Here is a 15528-nt window from a genome sequence, read left to right as displayed (position 1 = left end):
CACGTTTTAATATGAGAAACTTTTAACATGAAGTTTCCCACTGAGATTTGGAGCTCACTGATTCAGTGAGACTGGCTGGCCAGTGAACGCCAGGAGTCCCTCTTCTGCTCCCTCATGGATGGGGTTACAAGCATGAACCACCACACCTAGCTTTTTACGTTGGTTCCAAGGATGGAATGTGGGCTCTCATACTTAATGGACAAACTTTTTTTTTTTTACTTAGCCAGCAAAATATTTCTTACTTAGGTAGACTCAAAAAATACTTTTTTAAAACAATAATTTCAAATTTGAGTGTTAGTAGCTTGGATGAAGCTCCTGAACATAACAATATTCTTCCAAGAGACTCTTCTAACGAGGAAGGGAATGGTACTGTGTGGGAAAACATGACATTTTAGCTATGACAGTTTAGGTTATCTAGACTCTAGGTGGAGAACCTGGAGATATGCATTGGATAATTGATTTCATTCAATTCTTTTTTTTATCAATGCACAAAATTATGATAAAAATTTATGTCTGATAGAGCTTCCGATAAAAAAAAAACCCTTCCGATAATGATTAAATAAAGCTTCAGGTTATCAGAGCACTGTGTTATGATTTTGTTAGAACTGCCTTTTCTTTCTTTCTGAAATAATGAATAAAATGGCGAGTATTTTGAAATAGAATCCAAGAATCCAAGGAAGTATGCTATGTACATCAGGTGGGAGGAAATCCACTTGCAAGTATATAATGGTTGAGAATATATAATTCATGCCCAGAGAAAATATTTGGAGAAAAGAAAAAGAAAACCAAAATCAAAACTGAAACAAAACAGAAAAGCAAGAAGGAAGGAAAGTGTTTGGTGGTAAGTCTCCAGGGGCAGCTGAGGAGACTCTGTGACAAACACACAGACCCCTCAGACATTTGTCCACACAGGGCTCATTTTCTTTATTTTTTTTCTTATATTTTTTTAACATATTATTCCCCATATATAACATCCCAACCTCAGTTTTCCTTCCCTCCTCACCTCCTCCCTCTCCATCCACTCTTTCTCAGTTTTTCTTCAGAAAAGGGCATGCCTTCCAGGGATACCAACCAAGCATGGTATATCAAGTTGCAATGAGACTAGGCTGACATTCCCTCATATTAGGGCTGGTCAAGGCAACCCAGTAGGAGGAAAAGCAGGCAAAAGATCAGAAATAGCCTCCTGCTCCCACTGTTAGGAATCCCACAAGAACACCAAGCTACAGAACTATAACATATGTGCAGAGGGCCCAGGCCAGACCTGTGCTGTGAGTAGCTACATACAGTCTCTGCACAGGGCTCACTTCTTGCTCTACTAAAATCCCATCACTGGCCAGTGGGAGGGTGCACCACTCCACTCAGGCCATGTTGAGACTGTGTCTTCAGTTCCTAGCATGGTGTTCAAATAAAAGATGGAAGAAGAGAGCCCAGAAGTTAGAAACCATGAAAGGATGGAAAGTCATTCTTGGCCTTTTAGATGCACTAAGAAATACTTGGAATGACTAATGCTGATTAAATTTCATCCCTATGGAAAACACCAAAAAAGAGATGGGTTTTTCACATGCCATTTCAGAGATGTTGACAAAGTGGCTTGGAAGCCAAGAACCATAGAGGACAGAACAGGAAATTCACGAGGAACAGAACCAAGACCTCTGCTAACAGCTTCCCCAACCCCAGCTGAGCCTTACCATCCCTCCTTACAAGGTCAGTATAAGCTCTCTGGACCAGTGGCAGCTGGGGATTCCAGTTGTTTTTCCTAAAGGAGTTTTTACTGGGGCTAGCCTGCCCCTGGATATTTCAGGGTGGATCTGTCTGCTCTCTGTGCCTGATGAGGTCCTTGTACTTTAGCTTCTTAGGTCATTGCCATTTAGAGACACACATGCTCCCTATAGAGAGGGCTGTGCATCACTGGGGGGTTTCTGGGCGTTGAGCTGGGTACAATAGGTTGCGTTTCTTGAAGAGATGTTTAGAGTCACGAGACTAAATGACCACTGAAGGAGCAGGATAGTTCACCAAATCCACTTCTCAAATTTCTTCATCTCTACTTAAGTATGGTAGAGCCACCTGACAGATCTGGCTACTGGGAAATAAGCCACACCATGCTGGGATTGGTTGCCTTCCTTCTCTATCTCCAGTTAGACGTGAAGCCCAGGGAGACCTTGGAAGCCAGGAGTCGACTGGGAAGCCACAAACGCCATTACAAGATGGGGCTGGCTACCACTGGCCACCGCCCATGATTATGGGTAAACAACCAATGTGCGCATGTGCATAAGAGTTTTTTTGCCGAGTCACTGCCTGGCCCGACACATATTAATGAGGTACTGGTAGCATAACCAATCCGGGTGTGAGACACGCCTCTCCTAGGCCTATATAAGCAGCACCAGTTCTGGGCTTGGGGTCTCTTCACCTCTGCAATCAAGCTCTCCCAATAAAAGTGTGCAGAAGGATCCTGTTGTGGCGTCTCACTTGCTGGCGAGTGGGGCGTCCCAGAGTCGACAAGGGAAAACAACTCATAGTACAGTTTCTAAGTGATCTGGTAGAACCTCGTGCCTCACACTGGGTGTGTATGTGGGGAATTGGCTTACATACTCTTACGCTTCTTAGATTTCAAGGTGTAACTGTTACAGAAGTAGGTGTCATCCTATTCAGCTGTGTTAGGAGTGACTGGAGACTGCTCGATTAGGAACGTGTGACAGAAATATCGAATGGTCAATATTGAAACTAAAGCGACATTGAGAGGAAAATTCTAATCATTTCCTGAAAAATAAAGTGCTGAGCACCCTATCAAAATCTGGGTAACTGGAATTGGGATTAGGGGCAGGTGACAGCATTGTGGAATTCCCTGGCCTAGAAGACCCAGTCTTTAGGCAAACACACCGAAGGAGGTGAAAGTTGACAACAGAGGAAAAGACAGACAGGAGGCAAAGGCAGCTAGAGGAGGGTGGTGAAACAATGAGGAGTCTAAGAGCTATCAAGTGGAAGTGTCAAGACATCGTCCACCGGTGTGGAAGTCCCAGCAACTGCAGAACACAGCCCAGGAGAGAGATGCAAGGTAATAATAGTCTAAGCCTTCCATCCTTCAAAAGCAAGCATGTTTTTTGTTTGTAAATTAAAGGAATGAATCATGTTTTTGGCTTTAAGGAAACCCTTATCTTTGGAAGACAATAGAGATTTTAGAGGTCCCATTCCCAGTCATAGTCCAAATAGCATTAACATTTTATTTTTATGTTACAATTTTTATGTGTGTTGTGTGTGTAAGTGTGTGTGTGTGTGTGTGTGTGTGAGAGAGAGAGAGAGAGAGAGAGAGAGAGAGAGAAAGCGAGCAATGTACTTAGTGGTACTTAGTGTACATGTGGAGGAGAGGACATCCCGTGGAGGTTGGTTCTCTTCTTACACCAAGTGGATCCAGGGAATGAGCTTGGGTCCCCACAGGCTTGCAGGAAGTGCCTTCACCTGCTGAGCCAGCCCCTTTGTACCTTTATTATTAAAGAAGATAGATAAAATAAAGAATTTTTCCCCATTAGATTAAGGAATTTTAAAAGTCATTAATAAAAAAATCTAAAATAAGAAATCTGAGACACTTTTGGAGGTGTGAAAGGCTCATAACATTGTTTCTCTGAAAAAAGATAAATAAAAATAAAAACAAATTATTAACAAGCAAGCTGAATAATGTTCAGGAGGGAAAAACGGGGGGGGGAGGGAGTCGAGAGTGAGGGAAGTGGGGAGGGTGAGAAAGAGAGATAGAGGAAGGAAGGGAGAGTACGAAGCCGTGTGCTAGATTAATCACTGAAAAGCTTAACAACTCACTCAAAACAAAACAAAATTTGAGTTACTAAATTGACTGAAGCCATTGGAAGCTTGAATAGACCAAATAATTACTAGGGAAGAAATTGTAAAAGGGAAAAAGTCCAGTAAGTTTTACTGTTGAAATATATCTATCTCCTCCTCCTCCCCCTCCTCCTTCTCCTCCCCCTCCTCCCCCTCCTTCCCCTCCTCTCCCTCCTCTTCCTCTCCTCTTCCTCCCTCTTTTTTTCCTTCTTCTCTTCTTCCTCCTCCTCCTCTTCCTCCTCCTCCTGGCTATTTATAACTGGAACAGGGTCTTAGGCTGGTCTCACGTTAGCTATGTAGCTAGAGATGACCTTGAGCTTTGAATCCTTCTGCTCCTGCTTCCAGAGTGTTGGGATGATCGACACCCCCCCCCCCCGTTGTGTACACATACTCATCATATACAGGCACATACACACATACACACAATTAAGATTAAAATTTAAATATTTTTTTGAAGGACAAGGACAGTATTGACACAATTTATCTCATCAACAAAGAGAAAGCAGTCAGATGAGACAGCGGTGTCCTTCCTCGGACAGAGTCAGCAGCCGTTCTCATGTGCAATGAGTGTGGTTAGTTGAGAAGGTTTGGTAGATACTGTGGGTGAGTCCTGTCTAAGTCCATTACTGAGCCGAAAGAAGTAAAGTACCTGCTTTCTTGAAGATAAGGCTTCAGTGTGACAGTGCTTCCTGAAGCCTGTGGTTGGTTTCTAGTAAAGCTTTGCCCAATCTGATAAGAAGGAATCCTTATAGCTGGGCCATTTCTCTTTCTCTTCTTTCTCTCTTGGATGTGACGGCGGCGTCTGTCTCTGTAGGATTCATTCTGTAACTGCGAGGCAGCAAGCTGGAGGAACAGGGCCAACTCAGTCACAGATATTTCACTTCTGATTTTGTTGAGCTAGCAAATCAACAGCAGTAATTGTCTCTAAATATCTGTTTAGATTCTAGTGGAGTCTCAGTTACTTACATCCAAGCTATGTCAAAATGACGAGGATCAATAATAGAAACAAGCAGCAAATTTTATCCTGAGTAATAAAAAACAATAGATATTTTAATTAAAATCAAGCAAAAGGTGCATAGGCCTACCCCCTCTTACCATTATTATTCCATAGCTTTCTAGAAGGCTGAGGGGCATAGAGCATGATAAACAAAGTAAACAAACCAACCAACCAACCAACCATAGAGATACAAAATAAAGTAGAGCAAGACAGAATTAGCAAAAGCCCATCCGAAGGCATAAAACAAGACTCTGGGATTAACTGCACAGAATGTGGACCAGTATTTTTGTAAGGTAATGAAGTGAGATCAGTTGTAGGGCCAGCTGGGGATTTGGAGATGGGCTATGCTGTCTAAATCAATTCTGTGCTCCTTGGTAGAACATAGGAGCTGGATTCTGAACTTCCCAGTTCTTTGTCCCAGTTTATCAGAGGAGATTAACCTAGGACGATAATGAGGATTTGTCCATCTATCAGCCCGTCCTGCGCAAACCAGCCCCTGTGCAGATTTCAACACCATTGCTGATCAGCTCAGAGCAGAACTTTTTATCAAAATAAGCAACCAACCCATAGAACTGTGTCAATTTTTGCTTACAGTGTGATTTTTCTCAGGTATCTAAGAGTTTTTGGTTAAAAAAGAAAGAAATAAAAGAAAAGAAAAACACTAGAACTATTACCAAATTTGCTGAAGTCTTTGCATATCAGTTAAACACAAACCAATAGCTTGTATTCATTTCAGCAATACTTAGACAGGGCTGAAAATGTTCATTAACCATAGCAGTAAATGCTATTACACATCTGTGAAAATGTTGTGATGGCTATTCTTGGTTGTCAACTTGACTACATCTGGAATTAACTAAAACTCAAAAACTTTGGAGGGCCCACCTGTGAGGGATGTTTGCTTAAATAGAAATGGGAAGATCCGCTTCTAATCTGGATCTTTAAGGTAGGAAGATACACCGCTAATCCAGACCATTAGAGCTGGGAAAACACACCTCTAACTTGGGCCATGCCTTCTGAAGAAAGTCTGTATCAGGACATAGAAGAAGGAAGCATTTGATCTTTGTCTGCTTGCTCTTGCCTTGCTAGCAAGTCCATTCCTTTTCCAGTATTAGAGCCAATTTCTCTGGGACCCCAGCATATACTGAAGACCTGATGAGACATCCAGCCTTGTGGACTGAGTGACTACTGGAGTCTTCAACTGTTTGATTAGCCAGGCACCATTGGATTAGCTGGACCACAGTGTGTAAATCATTCTAATAAATCCCATATATATGCATTCATTCTATACGTTCTGTTACTCTACAGAACCCTAATACAAACCTTTCAATAGAATAAAACCCATACAATGAAAAACATAGAATAAATGAAGAGTGAAATCAAGGTCCTTGAAGGGAAAGCATGACTTCTGCAAATGATCAGTTCCCCCAAGCTAACATTAACTTAAGGAAATTTCAGATAGAAACCTACCAGTGCCGGGTTGGTTATTTCCGTGGTTTTGAATTGGGTAATGTGATCTTAAAAGTTATTTGAGGGAATCATTGTATCTCAGGTTACTGAAAAATATGAGCAACACAGGGAGGGGAACTAGACTTTAGAACACAACTCTAAAGCTACCGTAATCAAACCAGTGAGACCTGAGGATTATAAGGAGAAATAAAGAGGCAGAAGGGATTTTTTTCTTTTTCCAATTTTTTATTAGGTATTTTCTTCATTTACATTTCAAATACTATCCTGAAAGTCCCCTATACCCTCCCCCAACCCCCTCCCCTACCCACCTACTCTCACTTCTCGGCCCTGGTGTTCCCCTGTACTGGGGCATATAAAGTTTGCAAGACCAAGGGGCCTCTCTTCCCAATGATTTCAGCCAACTAGGCCATCTGGCAGAAGGGATTCTACACACTAAGTGGATCCTGGTTTCCTTAAAGAGGCACCTGGGGAATATTTAGTTGATTTTTAATTCCTAACATAGACTAGAATAAAGTTTTGATGAACTAAAATGTTAATAAAGATGAATAAAGTCATAAAAGGAATTTGAGAAACTGCAAATATAGTCTAGGATTTTGGGAGAATTTTCTTAAGACTGAAAAAAATCTAAAACCCATAAAAGGAAAGAGACATGCTTGATATGTAATATAGAGACTGTCTGAAGGGCATTTGACAACGTACGAAAACCCACATCTACAATACTCATCTCATGAGTTTGACCTTGGCACCTAGGCACAAGGAAGAAGAAGAATTAAAGAATAAGAACAGGCAAAAAAAAAAAATGGTAAGAAAATTCTCTTTCACCAGTAAGGAATGGGTGCTACCAGATGAGATGAAATTTAGAGATACAACTTCAAATTACCTTACCATCTATTTTATTGTCAACGTGTATGCATATACGTGATTGTATGTGTCTCTCTCTGTCTGTGTTTGCATGTGCACATGTGGATGCATGTTTGTAGAGATCAAAAAGCAACTTTGATGAGTGAGTTCTCTTCTTCCACTGCGGGTTCTGAGCAGTGAACTCAGGAGCCTGATGGTGATGGGGGCCAGGTCTGTGCATGTGAGAAACAGTAATTTCCAGTTTGAGTCTTTTTTCTTGCATTTACTTCTAAAGGGAGAACAGAGGCTGGAAGATCATGGTCATTGCCTGGTGGTCAGGACATCTAACTTCAGAGAAGTTACCCATCTTATTGCCCCAGCTGACATCTTTGGGTTGATCATCTGCTCTTGTCTTTGACATAGAACACCCACGGTGACAGCTGGGACCTGTGATGAGCTCTTGCTGTCATTAGCCATAGACTGTAGGAGGCCCCATCAGAATCTCTGAGGCCTGTCCTCAGTAGGATGTGAGATTTTCTTCTTGTCTCTGCAGAAAACCACTCTTGATTGGTCATTCTGTTTGTGAGAAGGAAATCATTTGCAAGAAAGACTGCTGAACAGCTTAGCAATTCTAAAAAGCCTGAAAGCTTCTACCAGAAACTCGCGTTGAGTCAGTGAGTGTGGGCAGTGAATGTTAGATAAGCCACAGTAGAATGTTCCAGTAAATCTTTTGGCCCTTTAACATTTAGCACACCCTCCCGTAAAGGCCAATAGAGTCAATCAGAAAGAAATTACTCTCAGCCTCAGACAACTCAGAATTGGGATATATATGATAAGCACAAATGTGTATGTGTGTGTGTGTGTGTACACGGGTGCATATCTTTGCCTTTCTTCTGCACAATGTTTTAGGAGTGTGGTAGGTTTCCATAGAATCAGTATACATACTCACTGATGCTGATTTCAGTCAATCTCTAGTTCACCTATTTATTAAAGTAATTTCATTAGCTGGTTGAATCTTGTGCAGGTTTGATGTAGGTAGCCATAGCTACTGGGAGTGCACATGTACAACAGCCATGAAACCCAGAAAAAGGCAATCTGTGGCACCCCTCTCCTTCTCCCACCTTTTCCATACCAGAATATATTGGAAAAAATAAAAACTAGGAAACAGTAATATCACCAATTGATAACATGCTGTGGTGGCAATGAATTTTGAGGACGTTAATTTTGTTTTTAACAATCAATACGATTCTCAGCAGTGTGGCAAGAATGAGCACAGGGGGCCGGCTAAGGACTAGCCTGTGGCACACAGATAATAGTCCAGTTTTACAGATGTTAGTTAACACAGCCATGGCAGTAGTTTGTGTGTGTGTGTGTGTGTGTGTGTGTGTGTGTGCGTGTGATACTCAGGAACAGTGGTATGAAGCACCCTTCTGCTGAGGCATTGGACACATTGGAACTCCAATTGTCCAATGGCCTCAGCAGAAGGGTGCTCATATTTCTTCGGATCAGTCTGGTTTTGTGTTATCTGCTAACAGGATGTGCCATGCTGGCCTTTCCCATTTGTATGCATACACGTCAAGAGTAAACACCATCAAATCTTAAGAAGAGCATGTGGGGTAAAGTGTTTCCCTTGAAGGCATAAGGACTTGGGTTTGACTCGCAGCATCCACACAAAACAAAATGTAGGCCCATTGGCCCATGTTTCTAACCCAGGCTGCTTTGGCAAGCTCCAGGTCAGGGAGAGATCCTCCTAAGGTGAGTAACCCCCCGAGGAACTGAACTTGAGGGTTTCCTCTGGTCTCTACACACACATATGTGTGCACCTATACACAGATGCACGCACACACACAGAGAAGAGCATGTGCTCCATTTGGTCCCAGACGTGCCATTTACAAACAGCAAAACTGGTTTTGCCCCATAGTCCTTGAGATGGATTTTTCATCCAGAAGTTCTGCTCTCAGTAGGACCCCATAGGCTCTAAGATGATAGAAAGAGATAGTTGTTGTTGTTGTTGTTATTTGTGGAAGTCTTATTATGTAATCCTGCATAGCCTGGATTCCACAGAGATCAACCTGCCTCTGATCTGTCCTCCAAGTGCTGGGATTAAAGGTATGGGCTATTACATCCGTGTCTTTTGTTGTTTGTTTGTTTGTTTGTTTGTTTGTTTGTTTGTTTTTTAATGAGAAACAGTAACACCACAACCAAATAGGCTTTGACACAACAAAACCAAATTCTGAAGTGGGGCTGGGAGAACTTGTGGTAGAGATTTGGGCCAGTTTCCTTCCTCGTGGGCCACACCATCCCGATTCCCTGACAGCAGCAAGCATAGGAGTCCTTCGGCAGGGTAGCCTGGCATGGCAGCCCTGTCAGGGCAGGTGTGACTGACAGGACTGTCTCAGTGGTTATGTGCTTCCACATAATCAAAGGGGAACGCTGACACTGGAATTCAGAGGCAGAAGGACCCGGGAAGTAATCGAGTCCCACCTACCGTAGGATGTGCTGATTGACAGCAGCAGCTGATTTGGAAGAACAATCATTGGCAGCTGACATGGATGTGGAAAGGAGGAGGAGACCATTTGGGACAAGGGCAGTTTTCAAGAGCATCCTGTGATCCCAGCACTCAGGAGATAGAGGCAGAAGGAACAGAGGGGCAAGGTTATCCTGAGATACTCAACGTGTTTGAGAACAGTCCAGGATATATGAGACCCTTGTTTCAAAAACCAAAACAAAAATAAAAGAACAACAATAAAAAACGTTTAAAGACTTAATCATTTCTTATTTGTACTGTTCCTCTCATCCGTTTATCAAGCAGGCCTAACCCTGCTCAGCTTCCCCGATCAGGCACAGTCACTGTAGTACAGCTATGGGATTATCTCTAACAAAGCATAATTTGATTTTTCTTATAGGCAGGTAAGAGTCAGGTTGACATGACTCCTATAGCGGAGTTCACAGGCTTGTAGTCTTAGATCTCTTTCAAAGTATTTGGGATAATGGTGGGGGTGTACCCCTAATTTAAATGATGGCTTGAATTGAGCCTAGTCTTAGAGGAAGGCAGGTGGTGGTTCCTGAGCATAGACCAGGGGACAGAAGCAACCAAGAGCAGCATCTTATTAGGCTCACGCTGGGCATGAGGGACCGTCAATCAACTAGATGCCTCTCGGTTAGCAAGGCTCGTACTCACTTCATGAGGTACTGCCTCTCTCTAGCAGCCCTCCCGCCATTACTCAGTCATACAGCCCTGATCTCGACAGTTCTTCATTAGTCCCCTGAGAAGACTTTTCTCTGGCTCTAACCATATAGCAGGGAACAGGAGTCTGGCTGTTGATTGGGGAGGGAAGACGCATATAATCACTCAGCTTGTATTAGCCCAGAGTGGAGTGACAAGCCTGCAGTTCATGTTCTCACAAAGATGATGAGCTGTCTCAAACCAGCAATTTGGAAAAAAAAAAAATCTACAAGACTCCAAGAGAATTTGTCACTGTCTATTCCCCTCCTCTTTCCTAAGTGTTAATGCAAATTTGCAGTTGAGTTTAAGATATTTTGAAATCGTCTTTTCTGGCATTCATTGATACCCCAGTAGAAGCAAAATGCTAAGTACCATATACATTGCTTATGTAGCCAGATAAGTCTTGAAACAGTGTTCGTGTTATGTATTTTTAAAATTTTTTCTCCCTCCCTCTCTTCCTCCCTCCCTCCCTCCCTCCCTCCCTCCCTCCCTCCCTCCCTCCCTCCCTCCCTCCCTCCCTCCTTCCTTCCTTCCTTTGACTTTGGCTTTGCAGTCTCCCCTGACCGGACTTAGAAACCATCTCACCTCGTTTGGTTCTTGAAGTTTTCAGTAAACCACTGCTGCTGTGTTGACATGGCTAACATTGCCCGTGGTTGTGCTTAGACTTTTTAACAGCTGCAGGCAAATGTGCTTTCTCCGGAAGAGAGTGAATGGCATCTGATTTTAGGATTTGTTCGAATGTTCTTTGATGTCTGGAAAAATTTGAGGAAAGACAATCTAAACCAAGGGGCTGGGCAAAGGCACAGAGGTGTGCGCTCTGAGGAAGTTCTGGGAGATGCTATCAAAAGCCTCTGCACCCCAGATAGGACACCCCCTGAAAACAGGAAAACTATCCCACCCGAAGTAGCTTGGTCAAGCAGAAAGCTTATTGGGGTGACTAACAGAAGTGTGGGTGATGGGTTACAGCACAGCTGCAGCACTGAGCAGCCCACCCCTGCCTGGTGATGATGCTTGGAGCTCACTGCGGAGCTTCGGAGGCTCAGCCAGTCGAAGGGTCTCTTGTCCCAGCAGTTGTTACTGCTAATGTAACCATTGGAAGGGGCCTTGGGAATCTTTTACGTTTCAGCAGCTTCTGCAGACTTCCATTGGTTATCTTTCCAGCCTTAACGAAATGTTTTAATGCTAAGGAAACAGTGACAAAGCAGCATACTTCAAAAATTCAGACACAAACATCTCTTGGATTGCAAAGGACAATGTTTCAGGTCCGGGAGCCTTAGAACCTCCCAGAAGTGGGATTTGTCTGTGAGCATCTGACATCACGTAAAGGAAAGGAGAGGACCCGCTGTAGGACGCAGAGTAAAGGGTAGTGGACTAGTGTGTGAGGGTTTCCATCGCTGAGAAGAGACACCATGACCAAGGCACTTCTTACAAAGGACAACATTTAATCGGGGCTGGCTTACAGCTTCTGAGGTTCAGTCCATCATCATGGCAGGAAGCATGACAGCATCCAGGAAGGCATGGTACTAGAGGAGCTGAGAGTTCTACATCTTCATCCAAAGGAAGCCAGGAACAGACTGTCTTCCAGGCGGCTAGGAGGAGAGTCTCAAAGGCCACGCCACACTGACACACTCCAACAAGGCCACACCTCCTAATAATGCCACTCCCTGGGCCAAACATATTCAACTGGATTTTGTGCCTCTCCTTTAGGTAATTAAGTTCTGAGTAATTCTGAGTATACACAGTTTTCAAAGGGTGATGGGCACATCGTTCACTTTTGCCAGCACAAAGGACAGAATCCCAAGCAAGCACTGCTAACTAGGGAAGGGAGAGTCTCTGTCTTTTTGCAGAACATCTCCGGTATCTGAGGCTTTCGCTGCCTGGTCTGTGTTGCTGTAGTACATTGTCCCCTGGGAATGACACAGCTATGACTGTCTTGAGATTAGAGCAGCTGACTTTCAAGAGGTCAGGTGTTTCTTTACTGGCAGTGGTAATGGTTTGTTCTTCTCAGCCTTCTTCAATCCTTTCTTTTTATGTGTGAGTACTCGTTTGTATGAAGATTTGGTCTTTTCTTGAAACTAAGGCTAGGCATGCCTCCTTAGCAGCAGGAAAAAGCCCGTGTGTGGAATCTATCATCTGCTCCAATCACCTCTGAGAAGCTGGACCGGGCAAGAGGGCAAGGGATTGTACCAGGAAAAGCCTGCAACAGCTCCTTGCTGCTGTTGTCAATAAAGGTAATTATAGTTAAAGAGCCCTGTCCCCCAAGGAGCGCAGACACGTCAGAGACACTGTCCCCCTGACACCCATAATGAGAGTGTGACACAGAAGAACACTCATTGTTTTAAAGATGGAGACCTTCGCCTTGGGAGGCAGAGGCAGCTTGATGCCCAGAGAGCGGGCTTTGCTGTGGATGCTCTCTGATCTTTGATGAGGCATGCTAATCAGCTTTCTCACCAAGGAGATCCACCTTCCTCAATAGGGATTTCCACGCAGAGAGATCTCAGAGACTGGCTATTCCAAAATGAAAAATCATTGATGGAAAAATCATTTATTTAAAGGTGATTTTGTTCTCTACAAACATTGTTCTTTCTCTCTCTGTGTCTCTGTCTCTCTCTCCCTCCCACCCTCTTTCCCTCTCCCTCCCCCCTCTTTCCATCTTTCCTTCTCTCCATCTCTCCCTCCCTTCCTCCCTCCTTCTTTCCCCCTCCCTCCCTCCCTCCCTCCCTCCCTCCCTCCCTTCCTCCCTCCCTCTCTCTCCCTCTCTCTATTTCTCTCTCCCTTCTTCCCCCCTCTATTTATCTCTATCTCATGATTTGCTGTAAAAATCATATCCAAGGAAAGATAGATCATCAAAGGCTAATATTGTGCAATGGCCACGAGACAGGGGACAAACTAAGACAAAGATGGTGGAAACCGTGAGTTGTGAACTCAGTCACAGTAAAGGAGAGCCTTGGGTTCTGTGATTCCTGTTTTATGATGGTGAGCATCTAACAAAATAAAATATAGGAGGCCAAGGGAGTATAGGTGTGTGAGTTCAAGTGAAATAGTGAGACAGCAGCAGACTGATGGCTGATCATGGAGAGTGACTGCTCATTCCTTACATGCCTTCCCTCCTCATCCCTCACTAGTTAGTGGAAGGAGAAACGAGGTTAAAGTCATCAGGGCAGCTTTGCAAGGGGCAGTGAGAGGGGAAAGCTCTGCCAGGCCACTAGATGTCTGGAGGCTGGAGACCACAGAGGGGACATTTTTGTCTCAGCTGACTAGGTGAAAGAGGAGAGTCCTCTGGCTTTGGGCATCCCAGTCTTCTCCTTGACCTACAGATTTATTAGCAGATAGCTCACCTCCTCCTGGGGTGCAACACGCCCCTGGGATCTGATGCAGAAATGCTCTCAGTTGCTGACAATTGTTGTCCTTTTGCTAGTTGGGGGTCTCTCTGAGTAGACATGTTTTCAGGGACTTAGCCTTTCCAGATGTAGAAAATGGCTGGCGGATGCTACCAACTGTCTTACACTTATGTGTTGTCCAGAACAAAGAGCAGACATTCTAGAAGAACCCAGAGATCATAGCCCCTTAAATACTCTGTATGAGCAATGCCCATCTCAGATAAATTTTCCCCCAGTATATTTTCATCTGTAGGAAGTATGTGTATTAGAAATTTTAGCAGCTGCAAGAAAAGGAAAACTCAGCTGATGCTACCTTAATAACAATATCACTCAGGGCATTTGTTGCCTTTTTAGCCATGGATTAAACACAACTTGATTTCAGTAGCTCCTGATATCATATCTGGCCCTTAAAGACCTATGAAAGGAAAGCTAAGCTTTAAAAGCTTTGTCGTTAATTGCTGCCGAGTCAAGTGATTTTTTTTTCCTTCTTAAACACCTTCATGCTGACACATAATTTAGAAAATCAATCTGTGAGATGAGTCAAAATATGGGTCTGAAATACCCCCTGGGAATTCCAGAAGGCCCTAAGAGACACCCTGGCACAGACGAGAGTAGAGGAGCAAAGGGTACTGCTGCAGGCTGCAGGGCAGTTCAAGGGAGCCTGGGGTTTGGTGAGCTGGGGTGTTAGCACAGCTAGGTGCTTCCTGGGGGTGAGGTGGGAGAAAGGCTCTGTCTAGTAGGATTAAGGTGTCCTTCCTTAGCCTACAGCAGTTGGGTTTCCTCCAAGGCTATTTCTATCAAACTGTGTGCAAAGCCAGGACGTTTAATAACTGGAGATAATACTTAATTACCCCTAAGAAGTAACCCGCACTGTGTCAGTAAATATGGCCTTGCAGGTCGGATTCTGACAGCCGTCCACAGGCCTGTGTATTATGGAGTGGGTCCTAAGTGGAGCTCCTGGGTGAAGATGGTGGGATATTTAAGAGGCAGGGCCTAGTGGCGCAGCTTAGGTACTGGAGGTGTGTCCTAAAAGAGGCTTGGTGATGCTGCCTCTCTTCCTGTGTCATCTGCACTGCTTCCTGGTAGCTATGTTTTGACACATGACACACTGCTGTTAGGATGAAACAACCTTTTTGTCCGGCCCAAAAGCAGTGAAGTCAAGATCCCAGACAGACCGAACGTCTAAACCCAGGAGTTGGGACCCCGCTTTCCTGTTTTAAGGTGATTATCTCTGTGGTACTGACATCAAATCTGGTCCTTAACAATATTATCAAAAGCACAGACTGGCCTTGGGTCACCTCATTTCTTTTGGACCTTTTTACCCCTTCTTGGTCCATTTTACTACCTGCTGTCCTCACTTTTACCCAAGTTATATCTTGCTACCAAACCTTTTATATAAATTTCAGACTCTGCCTTTTCTCCCGGAGGGCAATGGCTCTTGGGAAGCCCAAGACCCACTCTTTTATGAATAAATTAAAGCTTCACAAATACTTCACATCCCACTTTAGTTTCTGTGTGTCTGTGATACCGATATTTCAATAATGAAAATAAGGTTTGCATGATGTGAGGACCCGACTCTTCCAAAGCACGGTTGAGAAGGTGTTTATTGTAAGTAAGAGGGAGAGCACAGCCAGGGGCATCTGGAAGAGCCCAGAGCAGGAGAGAAAATAGTGCATTGAACATGGCCAGCAGACTGAATCAAGCCACAAGAAGCAGTGGTGTATGAGAGGCCTCAGGGAGTGGGAGTTGGGGTGTGTGTGTGTGTGGGTGGGGAGAGAGAGAGAGAGAGA

Source organism: Mus musculus, chromosome 14 (assembly GCF_000001635.26).
Source record: "Mus musculus strain C57BL/6J chromosome 14, GRCm38.p6 C57BL/6J".
Lineage (NCBI taxonomy): Eukaryota > Metazoa > Chordata > Mammalia > Rodentia > Muridae > Mus > Mus musculus.
This window is presented reverse-complemented; position numbering follows the sequence as displayed.